The following is an 11,128-nucleotide window of genomic DNA, read 5'->3' on the forward strand; positions in this document are numbered from 1 at the left end:
CCCAGTACTGCTTTTCCCACCCTTTTGTTGACTATGAGTGCTACTCCATTTCTTCTAAGGGATTCTTGCCCACAATAGTAGATATGATGGTCACCTGAATTAAATTCGCCCATGCCTGTCCATTTTAGTTCGCTGATTCCCAAGATGTCGATGTTCAATCTTGCCATCTCATGTTTGACCACCTCCAGCTTACCTTGATTCATTGATCTGACATTCCAGGTTCCTAAACAATATTGTTCTTTACAGCATCAGATTTTCTTTTCACCACCAGACACATCCACAGCTGAGTGTCCTTTCGGCTTTGGCCCAGCCGCTTCACTCTTTCTGGCGCTACTTGGAAATACCCTCTGCTCTTCCCCAGTAGCATATTGGACACCTTCCGACCTGAGGGGCTCATCTTCCGGCATCATATCTTTTCGCCTTGTGATACGTTCCATGGGGCTTTCTTGGCAAGAATACTGGAGTGGGTTGCCATTTCCTTCTCCAGTGGACCACATTTTGTCAGAACTCTCTGCCATGACCTGTCCGTCTTGGGTGGCCCTGCACGGCATAGCTTATGGCTTCACTGAGTTACGCAAGCCCCTTCGCCACAACAAGGCAGTGATCCATGAAGGGGCAACCCGTCATCAAACACTGACAATTCACTGCACCCGTTGTACTGTTTCAAACTCCCCTGTGCAGAGATGACAGGGGGACCAAAGAAATAAGGAATATAAAACCAATCTCAAACAATGTTGACCTTTAAAACCCTATATGGTTCCGGCCCAGCCTATCTTAAGGAGCGCCTCCAGCAGCACCAGACAGGCTGCTTAACAAGATCAGCCTTGGATGGCCTTCTCTCTGACCCATCAGCGAGGACAGCTAGACTGGTGGGGACGAGGGAGAGGGCCTTTGCTGTGGTGGCCCCCACTCTGTGGAACTCCCTCCCTAGGGAACTCCACCATGCCCCCTCTTTAATGAGCTTCCACCGTGCATTAAAAATGTGGTTGTTCAGGCAGGCATTTGGAGTGGGTTAGGGTATTTTAGAAAAGGTCTTTATTGTAGAATTGTATTGTTTTAAACTGTTTTATTATATAGTGTACATTGCCAAGAGTGGCTGGGTGACCAGCCAGATGGGCTATTAATAAATTTAATAATAATTGAATTTAATGTTAATAATTTCAATGCTTTCGAAAGTACTGCCTGTCTCCAGCCTCACTTGGTGATGCCCGGCCCAATGCCACCTTCTGGGCTTCTCTGGCCAAGTGAAAGCAGACTCAGCCTGCATCCCTCACCCCATTCATATACCTGTGGGATCTTGTAGATGTCCAGCATGGATGAAATCTTGGTGGAGATCTCTGAGTCGGCCCCTTCAAGGACTGCCAGGAGGTTATTCTGTCTTCCACAGCTGAAGTTTGGAACACGTTGCTCCCCAATAGACAGCAGGTCTACCATGGTCTCATAAGTCATTCTTGCATTGAAATAGTTCTCATAGATATTGTATCCCAGGGTGACATTGGGCAGGAGCCTCAGATTCTGGTTGACCTCATGAATGGCAAACAAGAAGGGCAGGACGGACCAGTACCTCATTTCTTTCACACTGTTAACAAATACAGATGTCATCAGATTTTCATTCTCTAGTCCATGAAAGCACATCACATTCTTGCATCATATATTAAGAGGGCCTTCCCAAACAATAGAAATCTCTGCACTTTACTCTAAGAACTACAATCTCTTTGACATCAATGGAAACTTTCCTCCCAATGCAGAGGGACGTATCCGTGTGTGTGTGTGTGTGTGTGTGTGTGATTTCAGTGAGGACCATGACAGAGAGGGAAAGGCTTACACTCCCCCTACCTCTCCCTTTGAACCCATATACCCAATAGTCATGTACCTAGCAGAGATTCACTGTGTCCCCACTTCTAAAAAGGAAAATCTGGAGAATAGGAATTCAGAGTTAGGCACATCATCACTTACATGGGAAATTGTGTAGAGGGAGGCTCCAAGAAAACGAATGGATCAAATGCAATATTTCCTGTGGATGTGATCCCACCAATCAGGTACTCTCCTGGCCTCTTAAAGTTAAATGGCCTGTTTTCTTCATTTATCCCATTCAATGGGCATTTAGTTTTCTGCAACCCACATGGAACATGGAGCAAGAGAATAAGCAATAGCAGCAGCATGCTGGGAAGTTCAGCCACACTCCCCTTCCGTTTCCCCTCTGTCTGCACACAGAGACACGAAACCCTGTGACTGGTCTGAGGAACAACGAATTCGGAACCAGCCTCTCTCACCACTTCAGTGCCTTGACTAACGAAGCTGTGGTCTGGAGTGGCCTCAGCAATGAAGGGGCCATAGGGTGGCCAGCTACAGATTGCCAAAAAAAGAGGACAAAAACATTTGCATATGCAATTTTATATGTATAGGTTCCAATGCAGAAAAAATCGCTAGAGTTTAAATGGAAATATAAGACATCTCACAACAGTGGAGAGACTGCCTAGGTGACTTGTGTGCCTGCTCAGTTAGCTGTCCTGGTCGTACTGCTAGGGACCTTCAAGTAGGGGTGCACGAAAGTCACTTACCTGGTCTCGCAGCTTTTCGCGGTGGGGGGGAGGCGCTTTGCTGCTCTCCCCCCGAAGTTCAGGCCGTAGACTATAGCGACCAAATAAGGAACGCGAATGGCGGATCCCTATGGGGGCCGCCATTAGCGTACGCGCTTTTTTTTTTTTTATGTCACCCATGATAGGCTACGTGATGATTAACGTAGCCTATCACGGCTGACTTTGCAGATCTAGCCATGATAGGCTACGTTAATCGTCACGTAGCCTATCACAGGGGCGTTAAAAAAAAAAAAACTTTCGAGTTCGCGGCCGGGAGAGGCGGGAAGCCTCCTCCCCGGCCTGAATTTCGGCCAGGCGAGGCGGGAAGCCTCCCCCCCGGCCTGAGCTTCACGGGGGGAGCAGCGAAGTGCCTCCCCCCCACCGCGAACAAGTTTCGACGAAAGGTAAGTGACTTTCGTCCACCCCTAGATAAACTACGTTAATCGTCACATAGCCTATCACGGGGGTGTTTTTTTGTTTGTTTCATAGGAATGGCGGTGGCGGCAGCCGGTCGAAAGATCGGCTGCCGCCCCCGCCCCTGACGAAGACCCGACGAACCGCCGCTGGGACCTGCCGCCAGGACGGACATTCGGGAAAGGTAAGTCCCATCCCGGGGGGGGGGGGTGCGGGGTGCGGGGGGGTTCAGAGAATTTCTCCCCGAAACTTCTTCAGGGGGCTGAACATGTTGGCACTCGGCCCCCCGAAGTTTCAGGGAGAAATTCTCCGCCAACCCTACCTTCAAGGCCCCTGCGTCCTCTCCCTCCTTGTGGTTCTTCATTTTCAAAGCAGACGTGGTCTGGACAGCTCATCTGAGACAGAATACTTTCAAATGCAGGACTGTCCTCTGCTAGCTCTCCAGAATGGAAGATTGTCCTCTGTAATGTATGACGCTTGGCCAACCTAGAAGTTGATGCTGTGAAACCTCACACTGGCACAGGCCCTTCCTTCCCTGAATCTCCCCCCAGGCTCTCAGAGGCTCAGGAGCTATTTATGCACCAGTGATTCAAGTTCAGATATGAAGAGTCACCAACTATTGCTCTTGATTTGAGGTTCCTTGCATCATTTTCAAAAGTGATCTTTGGACATTAACATCCCTCAAGCTTTGGTGAGAAGTGGAATAAATAACATATTGGAGAAGTGGATTTGTATAATTATAAGAGAGCAAAAATCACTTCTGCAAACTTGTTGACTCTCTCTCTCCCTCTCTGGCTCCATGGGCAGGTGCCTAACATGTTTGCACCATTCCCCAGTGTAATTCTATTTCATGATTCAGCTCAACAAGTTTTGGCTGGCATTAGCTAGTTAACTTCACCTTTCATTTTAATTTTTAGAAACAACTGACCATTTCTGAACTTGTTTCTGCTTAGTTCATGAATAAATATACTCCACTATTTATACTGGACATTGAGATGGATGTATTTCTTTGGCCCACCTTGGGGTGATTTACTCACACCTGGACCACTTGGCAGGTGCCAACCTGGCGTTCAAGGAGTTTAAAGAGATTACTGGGAAGATATGACTTATCCTTCTCCATAAAGGCAGCCCCCATATCTGGATTCCCAAATGTTCAGGATATAGTAGTTACTAGGGATGGTGGAGAATTTCTCCACGAATCTTCGGGAGGCCGAGTGCCGATGCATTCGGCCCCCTGAAAGTGTTGGGGAAATTTTCCGCCGGCCCCCTGCCCCCCCCCGGGATGGGACTTACCTTTGGTGAATGTCCCTCCCGGCGGCGGGTCCTGGCGGCGTTTTGGCAGCGTTTCGGCGAGTGTGGGGGCGGTGGCCGGTCTCCTGACTAGCTGCTGCCACTGCCATTACAAAATAAAGTAAAACACACACACACACACCTGTGATAGGCTACGTGATGATTTACGTAGCCTATCACGGCTAGATTTCCAAAGTCAGCCGTGATAGGCTACATAAATCGTCACGTAGCCTATCACAGGTGACTTTGGGGGGAAAAAAGCGCGTACGCAAATGGCGGCGCCCGATGGGTCCATCCAAAAATCCATCATAAAGTATCCACTAGAGCAGGCCGACTCAGAGGCAGCGCGGTAGAAATTTATTTGTTTGTTTGTTTGTTTATTTCTGTACCACCCAATGGCTGAAGCTGTCTGGATCATGCATAACTTACTTGTAAGAAGTAAGGACTGGACTGCTCTGGAGGAAGTATAGGCATCCTTTGTACTTAATTATGATAATGATGATTATATCTCTTGGAAGCCAACAGGAACCCTTGACCCCCCCCCACACACACACACAAACAAAAACACCCCAAGCCATAACATCAGTGATAATGATCTAGGGATGGTGGAGAATTCTGCCACGGATCTCAGTGAAGCTGAATGCCAGTGCATTTAGCCCCCCGAAATCCATGGCAGAACGAAGCCCTCCCACCCCACCACCCCGCGAAAGGCCCACTAAACAGAGCACCTACCTGGTGCCGTTTGCGCTGCTTTGCAAATGGCAGCCACGTCATTCACCTCCTAGTTATCTCAGAAGACCCTTGGGTGAATGGGGGGGGGTGTTTCCAGGGAACAGCTGGATTGAAGGAGATCACACACACACAAACACACACACACACTAGAAGAAGATAGTTCGTCATATTCCCTTGTATGTTTATTCCTCATTTTGTCCATTCCCTGAACAGATGCAGAATGTGCTTTTTATTCAAACAAAGAGAAGGTTGCTGACCTTTCCCTTCATGCTGCATTTGTACAAGTGTGACTGCTTCAGAAAGAACTTTCCATTATACTGTCTCTTTTTCTTCATGAGTTTCATAACAGAAGTATGATGTAGTGGTTAGAGTCCAGCCCAAAGTCACCCAGTGAGATAACTAACAGGTTTGATAATGAGCTGGATGTGGAAATACAAAGCTGAGCTGGGGGAAGTGGGGTGCTGATATGTGTAGGAGTGAGTTGCATTGAACTCAATAAGACTTACTTCTGAGCAGACATGCACAGAGTTGGTTCTCCTCTCCATTTTAGCCTCACAACATCAACAACAACGCTGGATGTGGAAATAGAAAGCCTAGCAGGGGGAATAGTACTCGTGCAGGGCTCCAGACCATCATGGTCATTTTAAAATGGTTTTTCTTTCTTTCAAACAGCGTTGCTTTAAACCAAGAGTGCTTCGCTCAGACAAACCTAGGGCAGCCTTGTTTTGGGAAGACCCGAGGAGGAGGAAGTGTTTTGGCTGAATGTAATTACTGCATGTCTCAGGGCAGGGGAAAAAATACATAAATGTCTACGAAAAATAGCCTTTCTTACGGAAGTTATGCAGACTCACGGAGATGGCTGGGCATCAGAATTACGGCTGTTGGTACGGATTTATCTTTGTAATTTTTGGAGCGGAAAAAAAAAGAGGGGAATTCCGGGGGATTGTGAAGGAACGACGGTATGGAGCACTGGCCGCAAACTGCAGAAGTCAAGCAGCACGGAAGGTACACAATTCATACATCCCTACAATCTGATCTCCTTAAAAATAAATTTCAGCTTGGAGCTTGGTTAGCAAGTCGCATCCGATCAGAGCAATGAGGCAAGATGAGGAGACAACAAAGGCGTGTTCCAAATAATTTCCTTCAACTTTTGTGAGGAGAGGCTTACACACTGCCAGTTTGACCTTTCTTCCCTCTATTCCTTCAATAGTCACATGCTTTCCGCTACTTGTAGCTGAAGGAGATGTTTCAGGGATCATAGAAAATGTAGTTCCAGTATCCACTATATCTTCGTAGTCCCTGCCACCAACCCTCATTTTAAACACAGGATCCTTCAGGGTGTTTGCCCATAGGGTGGTGGCCTTAGATCCCGGTCTCCTTCAGCTAGAATATTCTCTGGAGGTCTCCCCTCTCATCTGGAGTCCTCCTGAGCCTTCCTTCAGCTTGGGGCAATCCTTCTTCCAATGTCCTTTTTCTCTGCAATAGGCACATTCATCTAATTGGGGCTGCCCCTTCTTCCTTCTTTCATCTTTCTTCTGATCAGGTCCTCTTCCCTCTAGGGCAGCCGCCAAGAGAGCCATCTGTTTCACCCCCCTCTTCTCTTCCCTCTTCTCTAGCCATTTTTCTTGGGCTCTTTCCTGATTGTTGTAGACCTTATAAGCAATTACTTCCCTGGACGCCATCCATCTTCTGGAGATTGCGACGGATGTCCTCACTTGACTGGCCAATAAACATCACATTCACCATCCATTGATTCTCCACCGCCTCAGGATTCATATTACTAAACTTCTTAAAGGCTTCAAACAACCTTTCCAGGAATGCAGAGGGGCTTTCATCCTTCTCTTGCTTCACATCATACAATTTGGACAGATTATGGGTACAAGGTACTGCTTTACCCATGGCTTCTATGATGATATTTAAATAATCGCGGTGTCGGTTTCTTCCTTCGTCCAACCGAGGGTCCCACAATCCTGCTGTCCTCACTGGATCTTCCCTCGGGATCAGATTTTCCACCCCTTGTCCCTGTCCAGCCCACTCCTCTGCAATCGTATTGGCTGCTCTAACTACCAGACATCTCTCTTCAGACATTCTCTCTTTCTCTTCAGAAAGGTGTGTAGCATCATCTGGACATCTGCCCAAGTGGGGCAGTGGGTCCGGGCAATGGTCCTAAAAAGGTTCTGCATCTTTTCGGGGTCATCTCCAAAGGAGGGATTCTGATTCTTCCAATTAAACAGATCTGAAGTGGTGAAGGGGGCATATACAAACATAGCTCCTCCTTCAGAATTGGGAGCCTCTCTCATAGGACACTGATAATTTGGAAATGGATTCCTGGTCGTTCGGGGTTCTGTTCTCTCAGGTTCCTTCCATGTGAAAACTGGAAGCTGTGGACCAGGGCCAAGGTGACGTGGGGCATATCATATGGCAGTGGAATCACTTGGGGGCTGAGGTGGGGAGGCGATGATGGGACTGAGGCAGTTGCATTAGATGTTTCATCTTCTGCTTCATCTGGGCTGTCTGGACTATCTGGCTTATCGAGCAGGCGTGGCCAGGACCAAATAGGATGTGGTGCCTCTTCTAGACCTACTAACACAGGGGTCTTTTAGGACTTACTGCCTTTGGGTTTCCTTTGTAACATAAGTTTCTTTACACACGTTCCCTTGTTGCACTGCAGGACCCAAGGTTTTGGCGGACTCTGCACTGCCCCTAACCAACAGTCTATATATGGGAACTGATCCCAATGACCATCCCTTGTTACAACATTATGAACAGAGGCAACTAGGGCAGGATCAAATAGGCATGGCGGAGAATTCCGCCATGGATCTCGGTGAGGCCAAATGCCAGCGCGTTTGGCCCCCCGAAATCCATGACAGAACGAAGCCCCCCGCCCCCCTACCCCACAAAATGGGCCCAGAACGGAGCCTACCTTTGTCGGCCATTCCGGTGCTCCTTGAATGGCGGCCGCGTCTGCAGCTGCCATTTGCATCTTTCGAATGGCCGTGATAGGCTACATAAATACTTACATAGCCTATCACAGCTAATGCAGGGACGCCATTTGCATCCCTGTGGAGGCTGTGATAGGCTACGTAAATATTTACGTAGCCTATCACGGCAAAAAAAAAGAAAAGGGGAACGCAAATGGCGGTGGCTATGGCGGCCACCATTTGCGTTCCCTTTTTCACTGTGATAGGCTACGTAAATATTTACGTGGCCTATCATGGCTAAAGCGGGAACGCAAATGGCGTAAGGGACTCCATTTGCATCCCTGCTTTAGCCGTGATAGGCTACGTAAATATTTACATAGCCTATCACAGGCCAGCGTAGGGATGCAAATGGTGTCCCCTACACAGAATGCCATTTGCATCCACAGCAGCCCAGCAGCGGCTGGAGGCCCAGCTGCAGGTTGGCCCAGCCGGCAGCTCCATGGCCTAGCTGTGGAGGAGAGCCAGCCAGGCAGGATTTCGGGGGGGGGGGAACAGATCGCCACCCCCCCGTCGAGGATTCCGGGGGGAGGAATGGATTGCCTCCCCCCACCTGCAGAACCTGGCGGAGCCAGGTAAGCGGGGTTTCCTACACCCCTAGGATCAAACGATCCTACGTCTGGCCACTCCACGCCAAAAGTAGGCCATTCAAGTTGACAAAAAGTTATCAGTTTCTCCTTCATCATTCTCACTCCACAATCACCCTTAAATCTACTAAAATTCCTTAACATACATCCTAACAGAGTCGATGAGTTTTCTACTTGGGAGCTACCCAAACCCATGATGAATCACCACCCAGACCTATGTGCCGGGATACTAATGGGGAGATGTGTTATCTCCGGCCCACTTTCATTCAGGAGGTCGATGGTCACAGGGTTTCCCCTGGCATCAGTCCCAGGGCGTCTTGACCGGAGACATGCCTATTCCCACCCAACAGTGATTCTAGTTTCAATACAGTATACTCACTCCTTCCATGGCTCCTTGGGCACCTTTCAGAAGACTGTCAATGATGTGACACAAATCACAGGAGAGAGCCTTTAACCTCCCGGGTGTCCCGACTCACGGTCCTGACGTCGTGGCGGACGCCAGTGTGGTCTGGTGCGCATTTCACGAATGCCTCGCCGGTCTGTCATCTGACCCCAGGGTGGTCCAAGGGGCTCCTGACAAGCCTGCCAGTGATTTGCTGCACAAGGGGCAGTTCGACTTCCCTTGGAGGCAGTCAATTTCCCCAAGAAAATGAGTCACGCTTAGGCTTGGTCCAACACAGATTTATTGTTTCCAAACAGTCCAGCAAGCAGCTAATGCCGAAAACAAAGCTGGCCCCGGGCAACGCCCGAGGCAATGTATTTATAGGTTATACAGACAAAGCCCCTTCCTTGGATTGGCTAATGCACTTCATGGTATATTGCTTCTCCTATGTACAAATAAGGCAATAGGTGACTCGCTCAAAACTTTGCCCCTTCCCCTTAGCAACTGAATCTAAGAATGTACTAGAATAAGTAAAAGCAGATCTTTGATGACCAAGGGTCTAAGAATATGCTAGGATAAACGAAAGCAATTCTTGCTGACCAAATGTCTAAGAATGTGCTAGCAAAGCAATCCTTGCTGACCAACTTAGTTGATGTATTAATTCCCAGCTCAGCTAATGCATCACTCTTAAGCACCATACAGTCATGGCGACAATAAAAATTGTATAGTTATACGGGAGGAAAAATCACTTGTGCAAGGTCACTGACTCTCTGGGTGGTTTTATGGGCAGATTTGCATGCAGAGAAAAAACAGGTTTGCACAACTCAGTAGTGTCGCTCTTTTTCATTGGTCAGCATGGAGTAGTTCAACAAGGTCTGAATTGTCTTGGGAGTTAATTTGATGTATAGCTTCATGTGAAAACAGTCAACCATTTCTGAATTCATCTGCTTGGTTTTTTAATAAATATACTCAGTTGGAAAATGGAGTTGAATTAATCCTTTGGTCTAGCCCGAGGTTGGCCTTACCCATGCCTGGACCAATTAGCATTCACTAACATAATGTTTAAGGAGTTTGAAGGGGATATTGGGGAAAGAGGGGGTCCTTCCCTATTAATACATGCCATAATGCTGCATCTAGGATATAACAGTTATCAATCATGTGTTTGTTGGCATACTTTGACTGACCATTGCTGAAGAAACACATTTGATATACAGGAGCTGACACTATGCCAGGAAAACTGAAACAATTCAAAGTAGCTCCTGGGATCTCTGTGGGTGATTCCTCCTCACCCTGCCCTTGTGATATGGATGATGCCTTCATCCTCCTGAGTTCAGGGTGATGCCACAGAGTGCTAATATCAGGGAGGCCAAGTCTCATCTCCCCAAACCACTGAAGCAGCTGCCACAAAATCTTCTCCCATCTTCTGGAAAGAAGTTCAAGGCAGCCAAGGTTAGCATCACGGGCATGTGGTTGGGTTTGCAGCTAGGCCTATTCCCACATGTCTGTGTGTGGCAACATCCAGTCTCATATATTAGTGGACAGTGTTTGATATATAGCTAATTTGATATATAGCTTCATGTGAAAACAGTCAACCATTTCTGAATTCATCAGCTTGGTTTTTGAATAAATACACTCAGATGGAAAATGGGGTTGATTTAATTCTTTGGCCTGCTGCCAGATAAGCTTGTCAGTGGCCTCCACCAGCACAGGAGAGCATCCAAGAGAGGGCATTTTGTCAAGCATTGGAATTTGGAACTGACCTGGTTTGCCAGGAAGGAATAGAAAGAGATCAAAGCGGGAATGTGATCTGAAAATGCTGAAAGGCAGGAAGGCAGGAGGTTCAATGCACAACATTGCAAAACAGTGAGGCAGCACCTCAGCAGCAGCAATGGTCTCCAAGTGGGAAAGAACTCAGCCCTGGCGAAACCCCCAAGAAGATCTGATGCAGGAAGTACGGCAACACAGGCCATGACTGCAGCTGCCACCTCTTGGTCTGTGAAAGGACAACAACTGTCCACTCTCAGGGATACTGAAATCCTGGGCTTGTGCTCCATGAGGGTGAGGAGGAGGTGGAAAAAAGGAGGTGGAGGTCAGGAAATCACCCAAGTATTCTGTCAAGATTTATTCTGTATATTAAACATATTAGGAAGACAGAAGGTAATGTAG

This window comes from Heloderma suspectum, chromosome 2 (genome assembly GCF_057233095.1).
Source record: "Heloderma suspectum isolate Gila_16-S chromosome 2, 16-S_ref, whole genome shotgun sequence".
NCBI lineage: Eukaryota > Metazoa > Chordata > Lepidosauria > Squamata > Helodermatidae > Heloderma > Heloderma suspectum.